General features: G+C 34.5%; 1 non-coding gene across 1 annotated transcript; it reads right to left on the bottom strand.

Moving 5' to 3' along the window:
- Positions 1 to 2,871: 2,871 nt before the first annotated feature.
- Positions 2,872 to 2,978, bottom strand: LOC116857266. The gene has a single exon (XR_004380723.1). It is a non-coding gene; the product is annotated as a U6 spliceosomal RNA (small nuclear RNA).
- Positions 2,979 to 15,199: the final 12,221 nt, after the last annotated feature.

Here is a 15,199-nt window from a genome sequence, read left to right as displayed (position 1 = left end):
CCTAATACCTGTTCAGCCCATCTCCCACCCACCTCCCTCCAACAACCCTTAGTTTGTTCTCTAAAATATTGCTATTTTAAATAAACATATAACTATTTTTATTTTTCTTTTTAAATTTCTACAAAGAGTAGCAATATATATAGCAAACAAAAACACTTCATCCCTTGATAATTTTTAAGAGATAGAATCTTAGGGTACCTGGCTCAGATGGTTAAGCTTATGCCTTAGGCTCCTGGGATTGAGCCCCAAGTTGAGCTCCCTGTTCAGTGGGGAATCTGCTTCTCTCTCTCCCTCTGTCTCATGTTCTTTCTCTGTCTCTCTCTGTATCTCTGTCTCAAATGAATAAATAAAATCTTTATAAAAAGAGAGAGAGATAATAGAATCTCTAAGAAACAATCTTGCACAGAACATCTTTTGTTCTTTTCCTGAGTAATTTGTCCAAAACAGATTAATAATTACATTTGGTCATAGGACAAAATATTCCCTTTAGGGTATATTAATTAACATTTGTAAAATGATTATCCCAACTAAAAGCTCATAAAAGTGAAGTTATTTAACTTAAGGCATGTGACTATTATGCTACATATGTATATGTACAAATATATACATATCATTTATATATAAACATTAATTCATGTATAGGTATTTCTGTGTATTTATGTATAAAGATAAATCTGTAAATGTCTATAAAGGCCAATACACATGCATGAAACAAAAAGATATTAAGTTGCTGTAAACATGCTTAGGTTTAGTCACATTTATTCAAAAATTATCATTCTATTCACATCCAAAACTATGCAAGGTATTAACAATACAATAAACAAACAAGACACTTCTTACACAAAAGCAGGTGGCACACAGACTAATTAGTGTCAGAACCTGAAACAATACAGATACTGCTAGATGAAGCAATAAGATTATATAATTATACTCTTGCTTGTTATAAAACATAAATAAAAAAAGCTAGGGCATATATATGTTATATAATAATTTCTTTTTATTTACTATAACTAACTAAATGAACCTATGATTGTTATATAGCTTGATGAGTGTAATCCTCTACTTCTGCTTCTGCCTTTACTGCTTTGTGACATGGATCCCTATGAAACATCTGAAAAAAATAATTTAACACTAGGTTAATGAACTGGATGGTAGAGAGATACTGAATGAGGCATAATGTTTGATGTCCAAGATTCTCCTAACCTTCAGTCTCTCATTTCTAGTTTTTATTACCATCCTAATCCAGTTTTACTGGCTACAGTTTTATACCTTTTAAAAAGAGAATTGGAAGAAATGTTCTAAAAGAGAACAATAAAAGTGATTTAGGAATTAGGGAAATGAGATATGAGTATATGACTTTTGTAAAACACAAGGGAAAGCTAAAATAATTAGGATTACTCAGTGAGCCTAAAAAAAGTTGTCCTATGAGCTATTTCTAGGTAGAAAGCATTAACATAGAGGAGACAGTGTTCATCGTTCTTCTATATTAAGGACAAAACAAGGGCAAATATACTATTTATATAATTAGGGATATTCAGTTTATTAGATATATGGAAATTTTCATTATGAAGATTTTTTTGTCCTATAAGAATTCACAGAATGATTTAGTACAATAGAATGTGTACCCAGTTCTGCAGTATCTGAAGTGAAAATTCATCCATTCATTCGGCTTTAAAATTAAATAGCAGGCATAAAAGGAAAACAAAAACAAAAACAAACAAACAAAAAAACATCAGGCTAATAGTGGCATGGGGGAGCATGATGTTCCTCAACTTCCTTTTCTTGAACATGATCCCACATCTTCTTACTCCAGTGAAAAGTCTTACTTCCTAATCCCAACTCTGGAAGTAGCTTTCTGAAACACACAGGTAAAATTAACTGAAGTCTGTTCTATATGTTCCATGACATATGGTATTGACTCTTTTTCTTTTTACATAAAATTCTGTTATCTTCTGAGGGTGAGAACTTTCATATAGTGAGTATCATGATATCTTGGAATATAAAATTGGGAGTGTAAGTGGAGTCAGGAAGAGCTGTTCTGCATAGTGAAAGGGTGGCAACTGATCTTGGGGCAGAAGTATGAATTAAGTAAGAAAGAAGAATGGAGTGTTTGTTTTGTTCTGTTGTTGTGTTCTGTCTCTGAATAGCAAAAGAAGGAGTTAAAAAGTTTGAGTTTGACAGCACTTCCCCAGGCCTGCAAAAAGGGATATAAATAACAGATTTAAAAAAAAAAAAATCCTAGGAAATCCGCAATGGTAATAATTCTCCCTTTCTTGTGGAGTATAGCAAGTTTTCATCCTAAAGGAACCAAAAAAGAGCCAGTTGAAATGAATAAGGGAAGAACTACATATGAAGCATAAATGTAAAACGAACATATCTACTCTTTCTCAAGCATAATGCTGCATGAAACTCAAAGAGTAGGAGAGATCCAAAACTTGTGGATAAACAAAAAGAATTATAGAGTCATTATTCCTAGAAATATGTTACTTTCCATTTGTATATTAAATTAAAAAAGAAGAATCTTACATTTAACTATATCTATAGTTGAGAAATAAACCATTATGTGATAGCTAATTAAACATTTTAAGCAAGATTCTACTTTGTCTCTGGAACTGTGGGTGTAAAAATAAAAAGTCTTCTAACTTCAAACTGTAATTGAATAAGATAAATGTTATACTTTTTTTCTCAAAGATTTAATATATTAATTAATTGTGCTGGTGCAACCAGTCAAACAAAATATGCAGAGGGATCAATTAGGACATTAGTAAAAGCAAGAGAGAAAATATTATTATGTCCATGAAATTTAGTATGCCTGAGAATAGTCTTTATACACATTCCAGGCAAGTCAAAAATAGCTAAAATATTTTTTTTTTTAATATGAAACGTTTCACGAATTTGCGTGTCATCCTTGCGCAGGGGCCATGCTAATCTTCTCTGTATCGTTCCAATTTTAGTATATGTGCTGCCGAAGCGAGCACACTAAAATAATTTTTAAAAAATGAAAATACATTCTGAGTAAGATTAAGGGATGAAAATTCTGGTAAAGGCTGAGAGATCTGATCATAGCCCTAAAATGATTAATGCCAGAAAAGAGGTGAAGATATTTCTCTTGTAAAAAGCTTGAAACTTTTATGAGTTTTAACTAAAAAAATGATTGACATAAAAGATGACTATTACCCTGAGGATAAGGGATTGGGGTTGGATTCGTATAGGCAGGGTAAAAAGCCTAGTAGATCGCTAGTTAAAGCCAAGTTCAATTTTATTGGAACAAAATCAACCTGTCACCTTTGCACATCATGGAAAAAATGAAGGAGGTAAAACAAGTTTTTTATGCTTTAGAGCCCTGTGACACATCAGAGAATGGAAAAGAAGTACCTAGTCTGAGGTGTCACCCCAAGCACCCCCAAAAGGAGTACAAACTTCTCACTGTAGACAGCACTGTAGCTACTGTTAAGATTACTGATGTAGTTATATGTTTTCCTAAGAACATATTGTAACAGACTGGGGTTTTGGGAAAACTGTTCATAATTTAAGCATTACAATTTGGTAGAAACAGTCCAATTAATAAAGAATATATGAACAACTTTAAATGATCTGGTCACTCTCAAACAAATGTTTTGGGTTGCCAAATATAGGTTTTTCTAAGACAGATATTATTGTCTTAGAATTACAGTAGATTATAAATGTAGACCCATAATAAACTACCCATCTTTATCTTTTAAAAAAGCACCACTCAGGGGCGCCTGGGTGGCTCAGTGGGTTAAAGCCTTGGCTTTCGGCTCGGGTCATGATTCCAGGGTCCTGGGATCAAGCCCCATGTCAGGCTCTCTGCTCAGTGGGAAGCCTGCTTCCTCCTCTCTCTCTGCCTGCCTCTCTGCCTACCTGTGATCTCCGTCTGTCAAATAAATAAATAAAATCTTAAAAAAAAAAAAAAGCACCACTCAAAAACTGCAAGTGTTATTTCAGTAATGTATCAATGTAAAACTAATATTGAGTGAATGAAATATATATATACACAGTACAGAAGAACATCAAGAGTGGTTCCAAGTAGTTACTAGCAATGTAAATGGAGTAAAAATAAGAACTCAAATAACCAGCCTCTGATTTCTATGTGTCTATTTTCATTGTTCTTATAGTATAAATGGAAATTTACTGTGAATGTGACATTCCCAATTTAAATATAAATACTACTTATATAATCATCTTTTGAATTTACATATAAGTTAGCTTCTCTCCTGCCACTCATTAGCAGATAAAATTTAGTGGATTGCTTATATAATAGGAATGAAAAATAATGTTCATACTAGCAAAATATAATCAACAATTTCTTCTGGCTTTCTCTTTGGAAGCAGGATTGATAATTTGTGTGAAGTCAGATGACTTACTATCTTTCCAGCTGTTACTCCTCAAGATCATATGCACTTTTGAGAAATTTCAGCAACTCTATTGATCTTGTGCTGTATCTTAAGCGAGAATGCAGAACTCAGAACACTAGCATTAATTTTTGTAAATGAATTTATTCATCTTAACATATTTTCATGACTTTTTACTTATAATTTAGTTAACTACTGTATTTTTTTGGAAATTTAAACAAAAAGATTTTAGAGGTAATCTTTCCCTTTAAAATGCTTAAAGCAATCTGGAAATATTAAGCATTAACACAAACTATATTTTAATTGAGGGTTTCAAAACAGGTATAATTTAATAGGAAAGAACATGTAGAATTTAGTTATGGGATAATGAGCTGATTTTTTTTTAAATTTCCCTGACTACTATACAATATGATCAGGGTGGATAAGATAAAGCATTGTCTTGGATTACTGTTAATGTACTTTCATAACTTTGCTATTTATTCTGAAAAATGTTAGGCAGTAAGAAGTTGGTTGTTCTAGTCATATTCACCTGCTAAAGAAAATGGTGAAGGTAAAACTAACCTGGCCAACTCACAAAAGATCAGATGGGATTTCCAGAAATAAAAAATGAGTGTCCACAACCCACATGTCCAGCTGATTCTCTAAGAAAGACAAGAAATAAGATATTTTGTGGTGCATTTTGTTGTTCAGGCAGGGAAACCTAATCACCAAAATATATCAGACTTCTCCCAGCTTCATCCGCCAGTAGCTATAACCATGATTTTAGACTTTAAATAACTACTCTTAATAGCATCACAAGAAGAATGAGAATTTCATGATTAAAACAATTGATTTTCCTTTGTTCTTGTGAATAGTAATAGTTGTTACCTTGAGCTAGCAAAATAGACATCAGGTTAATTTCCAAAAGCTTTCTTAGACTTACCTAATGTTATTTTATGTTTATTGCTCTTGGCATAATGTTTAAATTGCTAATTCTTTAATTATAAGACAAAAATGTTTGATAAATTAGTTTCAGTTATATTGAGGCAACTTTTCTCTTGATGTTTGATTTAAACTTATATGTTCACATGCAACATGTCAGTCTTAACAACCATCTCCCATTGAGCAAAAATGTCATGTAATTCCCCATTATAACTTCCTTACATTATTACTCTCTTTACCTGTTACAAAATTCATTCTTTTTACCAAGTTCCACCCAAATTTGTTATTATGCTTCAATCCTTCCCTCTGTACCATGAAACCTGCCCCTTATTAGTCTGGTTTTATTTATTTTCCTGTCCTACCTACTAACACTTGCAGTTTATATAATTTAATTCAGTGCATACTTATTTATAACATGTTATTTCAAACATAATTGTCAAAATAAAAAGATTTATTTTAATTTGAGAAAGCAACATAAAAGAAAAATAGGTTTGGGAAAATAAAATGGAGCCAATTGACAGAGAGTACTCATTGATGATTCATTATTTTCAACCCATTACTTGGAAAGTTCCTTGGGTATGGTACTTATTTTATGTATTATATATGAGACTCCTGGGTTCACCTTTACATATAAGGACCTTGGAATTTATTGCTCCCATTCTTATAAGAACACAATGCTTGAAAAATTTGATAATTGATGACTATGGAGTCATCAGAGTACTGAAGCCCCCAAAACGACCACCCTGGAATCAAATAGATGGATCTACAGGATCACAGGCGAGACCTGCTTATCTGGAAGGGAAGCCACCAGAGACATAAACTAGCAGAGACATTTAAATGATAAATTTGATAAGTTTCTGGAGGCTAAGTGTGACTAGTTTGAGAGTGAGAAACACTTGGGAACTGTAGTCTTAACTATGTCCCTATAGTTTGTATATTTTCCTTCTGGAAACCCACTAGATTTTCATAGTGATCATGAAAGAAATATGGCTCTGGCAGGAAGAGGGAAGAATAAGCTTTGTAATGGGCAGCCAGAGGATGCTCTACAGCAAAAGTTTACTTTCCAGGGGCAAAGATTTTAACAGAGTTGTATGCCATCTGAGGGACAACATTTTCTGACTCCAACATCTTCTAGTCTTCCTGTCTTATTTAAAGACTGGAAGAAGGTAGAAAGCACTTGAAAATGTCAAAGACCGGGAACACACTCCTCTAAAAGACTAGATTTAATGGTAAAATTATACAGGGCTTCCTTGTATACCTTAACACCACGCGAAAAGGGATTCAGTAGAATAACAATGAATATAGCTGAAAAACCCCATGACACAGACTAGTTCAAAAGGACTCTTAGCCATAAAGAGAACAAGGAAAACAAAGCCAAGAACAGGAGGGGAATTTGAAACCTCGGGTACTTAACAGCCACAATAAGGATTAAACACACTCCAACCTCCATGCAGAATAAAATAAATCCTCACACTGAAGGCCTATTCATCTCAGTTACCATTGCTCCAAAATCATGTCTGTCTTTAAGCAAAATTTACAAAGCATGCTAAAAGGCAAGGGGAGAAGACAGAGTAGACAAAGGAAGAATCAGAACTAGATTCAAATATGATATGGGTTTTGGAATTGTTACACAGGGAACTAAAAAAGTATATATGAAGGGGAACCCTCTTACATTGTTGGTGGAAATGCAAGCTGGTGCAGCCATTCTAGAAAACAGTATGGAGGTTCCTCAGAAAGTTGGCCCAGTAATTACACTATCTGATATTTATGCAAAGGTACAAATGTATTAATCCAAAGGGATACCTGCACCCCCAATGTTTATAGCAGTAATGTCACAATAACCAAACTATGGAAAAAGCCCTCATATCCATCAACAGAAGAATGGATAAATATGATGTGGTATATGTATCCAATAGAATACTACTCAGCTATCAAAAAAGTGAAATCTTGCCATTTGCAACAAAGGGCTGGCACTAGAGGGTATTATGCTAGGCAAAATAAGTCAAACAGAGAAAGACAATTATCATAAGATCTTACTCATACATGGAATTTAAGAAACAAAACAGGATCAGAGGAGAAGAGAGGAAAAAATAAAACAAGATGAAATCAGAGAGGGAGACAAACTACAGGAGACTCTTAATCTTAGGAAATAAACAGGGTTGCTGGAGGGGATAATGGTGGAAGGATGGTGTAACAGTGATGGACATTAAGGAGGGCACATGATGCAATAAGCATGCCTATTATATAAGACTGATGAATCACTGGCTTCTATTTCTGAAACTAATAATACATTATATGTTAATTAGTTGAATTTAAATTTTAAAAGAGCAAAAAAAAAAAAAAAAACAAAGTATATATGATTAATACCCTAAGAGCTCTAATGAGGAAAAAGACAATATGCAAGAACAGAGAAGTAGTGAAAGCAAAGAGATAGAAACTTTCAGAATGAATGAAAAGAAAATGTTAAAAATAAAAAGCACTCTACAGAAATGAAAATGCTTTTGATGGGCTCATCAACAGAATAGAAGAATCCAAGGAAAGATTCAGTGAACTTAGAAGATATCTTAGTAGGCTTCTTAACTGAAATGCAAACAGATAAAATAGGAATTCAGAGCTGAACATTTTTTAAAAATTTTATTCTATTTTTTCAGTGTTCCAAGTTTCCTTTTTTAAATTTTTATTTATTTTTTAAAATTTCTTTTCAGTGCTCCAGAATTCATTGTTTACACACCATACCCAGTGCTCCATGCAATATGTGCCCTCTATAATACCCACCACCAGGCTCACCCAAGCTTCAACCCCCCGCCCCTCCAAAACCCTCAGATTGTTTTTCAGTGTTCCAAGTTTCATTTTTTATGCACCACACCCAGTGCTCCACGCAATACATGCCCTCCTTAATACCCACCACCTGTCCCCCCAACCTCCTCCCTTCCAAAACCCCGCAGTATGTTTCTCAGACTCCACAGTCTCTCATGTTTTGCCTCCCTCTCCAATTTTCCCGAATTCACTTTTCTTTTCCTTCTCCTAACGTCCTCCGTGTTATTCCTTATCCTCCACAAGTAAGTGAAACCATACTATAATTGACTTTCTCTGCTTGACTTATTTCACTCAGCATAATCTCCAGTCTCGTCCATGTTGATATAAAAGTTGGATATTCATCCTTTCTGATGGAGGCATAATATTCCATTGTATATATGAAGCATATCTTCTTTATCCATTCATCTGTTGAAGGGCATCTTGGCTCTTTCCACAGTTTGGAGACTGTGGTCATTGCTGCTATGAAGATTGGGGTACATATGACCCTTCTTTTCACTACATCTGTATCTTTGGCGTAAATACCCAGTAGTGCAATTGCACTGTCATAGGGTAGTTCTAGTTTTAATTTCTTAAGGAATCTCCACACTGTTTTCCAAAGAGGCTGCACCAACTTGCATTCCCACCAACAGTGTTAGAGGGTTCCCCTTTCTCCACATCCTCTCCAGCACTTGTTGTTTACTGTCATGTTAATTTTGGCCGTTTTAACTGGTGTAAGGTAGTATCTCAGTGTGGTTTTTTGTTTTTGTTTTTGTTTTTTCAATGTGGTTTTGATTTGAATTTCCCTGATGGCTAATGATGATGAACATTTTTTCATGTGTCTATTAGCCATTTGTATGTCTTCTTTGGAGAAGTGTCTGTTGATGGCTTCTGCCCATTTTTTGACATGATTACCTCTTTTTTGTGTGTTGAGTTTGAGGAGTTCTTTATAGATCTTGGATATCAGCCCTTCATCTATAGTGCCATTTGCAAATATTTTCTCCCATTCTGTGGGTTTCCTCTTTATTTTATTGACTGTCTCTTTTGCTGTGCAGAAGCTTTTGATCTTGAAGTCCAAAAACTTCTTCACTTTTGTGTCCTTTGCCTTTGGGGACATGTCTTGAAAGAAGTTGCTGTGCCAGATGTCAAAGAGGTTACTGCCTATGTTCTCCTCTAGGATTTTGACAGATTCCTGCCTCATGTTGAGGTCTTTTATCCATTTCAAGTTTATCTTTGTATATGGTATAAGAGAATGGTTGAATTTCATTGTTCTATATATAGCTGTCCAATTTTCTCAGCACCATTTATTTTCCCGCTCTGGGGAATGGAACAAGTATTTGTGTGCTAGAGGCAGACAATACACCCCCCCAAAGGTCAACAAATCTAGAAAGACCTCTAGACACTTAATTGTGAAATTCATGAATCATAATTTTAGACAAGAGGTCCTAAGGGCAGCCAGGGGAAGAGATTCCTTACATACAGAGGAAGGTCCATCAGAATAATCTTAGACCTGTCCTCAGAAACCTGGCAAGCCAGAAAGGGCTGGTAAGACATGCTTAGGGCACTAAGTGAGAAGAACATACATCCAATAATACTTTATCCAGCAAGGTTGACATTTAAAATGGATGGAGAGATAAAGAGCTTCCAAGACCAGCAAGGTTTAAGAGTATGTGGCCACCAAGCCAGCATTACAAGAAATATTAAGGGGGGGGGGGATTCTATAAAAGAAGAAAGAACCCCAGAGTGACATAGAACAGTAATTTACAGAGAGAATCTATAGAAACAAGGACTTCTCAGGCAACATGATGTCAATAAAAACTTAATTTTCAATATTAACAGCCTAAGTGCTCTCATAAAATGGCACAGGGTTGCAGACTGGATAACATGACAGGACCCATCCATATGCTGTCTACAGGAGACCCATTAGAACCTACAGATACATCCACATTGAAAGTGAAGGGATGGAGAACCATCTTTCATGCCAATTAACCTCAAAAAAAAAGCTGGGTTAATTATTGTCTTTAAACATTTTTGAACTCAATTTCAAAAGGTATAAAATACATACAATTGGAAAGAGGAAAGTGGAATAAAGAGAGAAAGAGAAAAAATTTTTGAAATAATAAGGATAAGAATTGGGAGTGGACTTAACTTATCAAGTCACCAGATTGAAATGCAGCGAAAAAAAAAATCAACCCAGAAGTTAATATTCAGAAAATTATCCTTCAAATTGGAAGGAGAAATGAAGGCCTAAAAAATACAATCTGAATGCCTCCCTTGCCAGTTGACAAAAATAAGCTTGAAAACAGTTTGTATTTATGATGGAGTATTATAAATAAGGATCCTTTAATCAAACATCTTATTATCACATAAAAAGAAAATATTTTAGATAATCCATCTTGCTTCCTTCTGTTGGACACTTGGTTTTACTGAAAATCCTATTTTCCATATAGGCATGCATCATGATCATGTCTCAGTTATCACTGTAACAATTTTATTAAAAAATAATAAATCTGAATTGGAATATTTCAGTATGTTCTCAAGGTACAAAACTCATGTTCATTTGATTCATTTGAAAACTCTAACACTTAACACAGTTGGTGACATGTGGTAGATAAGTAGTAAATAATTGAATAAATGCTCACCTGAATGTATAAATATATATGCTTAGCTTAATGATACCTCAATTATCTTTCATTTTAGAGATAATATCCTCTTTTATTCATGTAATGGATTTGATACTACTACTTTTAAATCATTTCATTTGAGTTAAGTAATCTGATTTCTGAATTAGTAGAGAGGTAAAAAACTCTTTCTGAGGTGCATATTTTAACAGACATTTAGAGCTATAAGGAATTTCGTATGTAACTGAGTTCATGCCTCTCATTTTACAGCTATACAGATAATACTTTTATATAGAAAATACTGCCTAACTCAAAGAAGCTCAAACTGTTTAAAATACACAGCTAATATATCTCAGGTGATATTTATCTGATTAGTTTTCAAAATAAATATAATCCTTTGAAGAGTCGGTTTTGAATTCTCTGTTGAACCCATTTCTATTACCTGATTGCAGCAGGTAGATTGTAGATTGACTTTATATTGAGTCAATATCCTATGGATCTGATAGGAGCCACTAAATGTTTCTCTATATTTCCGAACACATCCAATGTCATGGGGAGGGCTAGAGGTCAATGTCACAGCATGAATAGACTCTCTTACACCTCTTCAGAAGTACTTAAGGTCTACTTTTGTTTATTACTAATCAAGCCACAGAATCCATAAAGAATACCTTGACTCCTGTATGTGGTGTTCATAATTGAACAAAAAATTCCTTTGAACTTTCTATTACAGGAAAACCTTTTTCCATACTTCAGAAATATTGGTTTGTTTGTTTGTTTGTTTGTTTAAATCAAACTCAGGTTCACAAAGGAAAATAATTTACAAATCTCTGAAATAAAATGAAACTACTCAGAAACTTCTAAGACAGAAGATGGATAGGATGCGAGTGGATGATGTAAGGCAGACCGTTTCTAGAGAGATGGGTAGGTAATAGAGCTAATAATAAATCCTTTTTTAAGAAACACATTGAAAGGGGAACCTGGGCAGCTCAGTCAGTGAAGTGTCCAACTTTTGATTTTGGCTCAGGTCATGATCTCAGTGTCATGAGACTGAGTCCCACATCAGGCTGCATGGAGCCTGCTTAAGATTCCCTCTCTTTGGGGTGCCTGGGTGGCTCAGTGGGTTAAAGCCTCTGCCTTTGGCTCAGGTCATGATCTCAGGGTCCTGGGATCAAGCCCAGCATCGGGCTCTCTGCTCAGCAGGGAGCCTGCTTCCCTTCCTCTCTCTGTCTGCCTTTCTGCCTACTTGTGATTTCTGTCTGTCAATTAAATAAATAAAATCTTAAAAAAAAAAAGATTCTTTCTTTTCTTCTCCCTCTGCTCTTCTTCCCCCCAACCTGCTAAAAGAAAAGAAAAAAAATTGAAAATATAAACCTTACACAAAGCACACTTGAAGTGTACATTTTTATGGTGATGGCTAATGACATTTATTTTATATTTTTGAAAGCTCAGTGAACCATCTTTTACTCTGGCACACACATACCACTGAACTACAACAATTACAAAACTGGTGGGTTAAGCAGGTTAAAAAATTCTTACTCAAGAAGAATATTGATTGATCCAGGTAGCCAGAGAATTTCTTTGTTTCTCATTTTGCTACTGGAATAACTTTGTCATTGACCACAGTCTCCAAAATCCCTCTCAAATTGCCATACAAATCTAGTGCAATCACTGTTGCCTGTATTCTCTCTACCTGGCAATCAGGATAGTAACCTTCAAAGTTCTTTAAAGGAGAAAAAGAAGAAAAAAAATAAGTCTTTAAATGATTAAAATAGATGTTTTGTTTTGTTTCAATCATAAACCTGGAGGTGGAAAAAAAAAGAATTTTAAAAGAAGGGTACCTGGGTGGCTCACTCAGTTAAGCAATTGACTCCTGGGTTCTGCCCAGGTCTTGATCTCAAGGTCATGAGATCCATCAGAATCCACACTCAGTACAGAATCTGTTTCAGATTCTCACTCCCTCTCCCAATGCCCCTCCCACCTCTTCTCAAATAAGTAGATAAAATCTTTTAAAAAAAAGAACTTTAAAAGAAAAATAGTGATTTCTGTTTAAAATGTTTAAAAATAATTAAAGGGAAAATACAATCAGATTAGAGAGAGAATTTCTTCTAGAACAGAACCCTACCTAACATAGGAAGATTTGGCTGCTGGATGCCTGGGTGGCTCAGTTGCTTAATCAACTGCCTTCAGATCAGAGCCTTCTTCTCCCTCTGGCCTTTCCCCTCTCATGTTCTCTCTCTCTGTCTCTGTCTCTTTCTCTCTCTCTCTCAAATAAATAAGTAAAAATAAAATATTTCAGAAATGAAGAAGAAGAAGGAGGAGGAGGAGGAGAGGGGGAGGGGGAGGAGGCATGGGGGAGGGGGAGGAGGCATGGGGGAGGGGGAGGAGGCGAGGGGGAGGGGGAGGAGGCGAGGGGGAGGGGCAGGGGGAGGTGGAGGAGGAGGAGAAGGAGGAGGAGGAGGAGGAGGAGGAGGAGGAGGAGAAGAAGAAGAAGAAGAAGAAGAAGAAGAAGAAGAAGAAGAAGAAGGAGGAGAAGAAGAAAATTTGGCTGCAGTTATGTGATTAAAGACTTCTTAAAGTGTTGAATCCTGAAAATTACACTTCATCACAGGGGAAACAATGAGAACAGTAACTAGAAAGTGCAGATGATAGGAGGCAAAAACAACATCAAATGTTTTCTTTTTATTTCCTGATTCTATTCTGATTTATTATCAGTAGCAATGTAATGTTAAATGCTTTCCATTAACTGTTTCCCACTTATACTTTAAACCATTCAGATTTTTCCTTTTCCATGAGCATTTTTTTTCCTCTAAATTTCCAAGCACCCACCTATGAGTTAGAACCATATAAAAAAATGTTGTTTTTAATATGGAGTTAAAATGTTAACTGCTTCTCTGAGTAATTATAATCAAAGGACAAATTTGTAAAGAAAAAGAGAGAAAGATGGAGACTCTGAGGCTGTAATTACTAAAATAAGAAGAAAGCTGACTGGGTCTCTGGGGTTTGTTGCAAAGAAAAAGAAGCAGCAAAGCAGATATGGGCTTGACATTTAGTCCTATGTCTTAATTACAGCACAGAGATACAGGAATCCTTGACAGTCATCTTGAGACATTTTTATGTTAGTAAAGCTTATATGTGTGCAATTTTTTCTTTTAAAAATTTTGTATGAAAAGTAAAATCGCAGAAGACAAAGTAAAAAAGAGAGAGAGAGAAAGAAAATACAATTTAATTTTCTGTTTTGCTGTATGAAGTAAGAAGTAAAATATTTCTCTACTTCTGAGCTTCCTTGTCCAACCCACTGGCAACTATATTTAAATGTTCACTTTTTATAAACAAAAAATGGAAATTAAGAAAACAACTCAGGGTATTATCATATTAAAAAGAACACAATCATTCAAGAATAAATTTATGCAAGACAGTATGAAACTTGCACACTGCAAACTACAAAATACTGCTGAAAGAGATTAAAGAAGATAATGGAACAATATATTATGTTATGGATTAGATTTAATATTATTAAGATGGTAATATTCCTCAAAGCCATTTCCAATTTAATGTAATTCCTATGAAAATTCAAAAGTCCTTTATACAGAAATGGAAAATTTGATACTAAAATTTATATGGAATATCAAGCACCCTGGATAGTGAAAAGAATCTCAAAAAGAAGAAAAATGCTGGAGGACACATATTTCCATTTCATACTTTTTTACAAAAAAGACAATGTGGTATTGATATAAGGATAGGCCTAGAGATCACTGGAATAGAATTGAGAATCCAGAAATAAACCCATGCATTTAAGGTCAATCGACTTTTGACAAAGGTGTTAAGATCATTCAATGGGAAAGAAATAATCTCATCAGGAAATGGAATTGGAACAACTAGATAGTCACATGCAAAAGAATGAAGTTGAATCTTTACCTCATACTTTAAAGAAAAGTTAACACAAAATTAAAGACATAAGCATAAAAACTAAAGCTTTAAAAGTCTTGTGGAAAACATGGGTTAAATCTTTATTGCCTTGGATCTGAAAGTGTTTTTTTCAGATATAACACTAAAAGAAAAAGTCATAATTTTTGGAAAAGATAAATTAGACTTCATCAAAATTAAAAACTGCTGCACGTCAAAGAGAATGAAAAGACAATCCACAGAATAAGGGAAATGTTTGTAAATTATATATCTGGTAAAGTTCTATTAGCCAGAATATATAAGGAACCCTTACAGCTTAAGAATAAAAAGGCAAACAAACAGGTAATGAGCAAAATACTTGATTAGACATTTCTCCAAAGAAGATAAGCAAATAACCAACAATGAAAATATGTTCAATATTATTAGTCATTAATAAACCATAAATCAGAGCACAATGAGATTCCAACTGACACCCTATGAGGTGGCTATTTTTTTTTTTAATGGAAAATAACAAGCATTGGCAAGGCTGTGTGGAAATTGGAAACATTATATGTTGCTAATTGGAAAGTAAAGTTGTGCAGCATAGTG

This window comes from Lontra canadensis, unplaced genomic scaffold, assembly GCF_010015895.1.
Source record: "Lontra canadensis isolate GAN:19392208 unplaced genomic scaffold, GSC_riverotter_1.0 scaffold121, whole genome shotgun sequence".
In the NCBI taxonomy this organism is placed as follows: domain Eukaryota; kingdom Metazoa; phylum Chordata; class Mammalia; order Carnivora; family Mustelidae; genus Lontra; species Lontra canadensis.
Note: the sequence above shows the minus strand (reverse complement) of the source record. Positions and strands in the feature narration are given on the sequence as shown.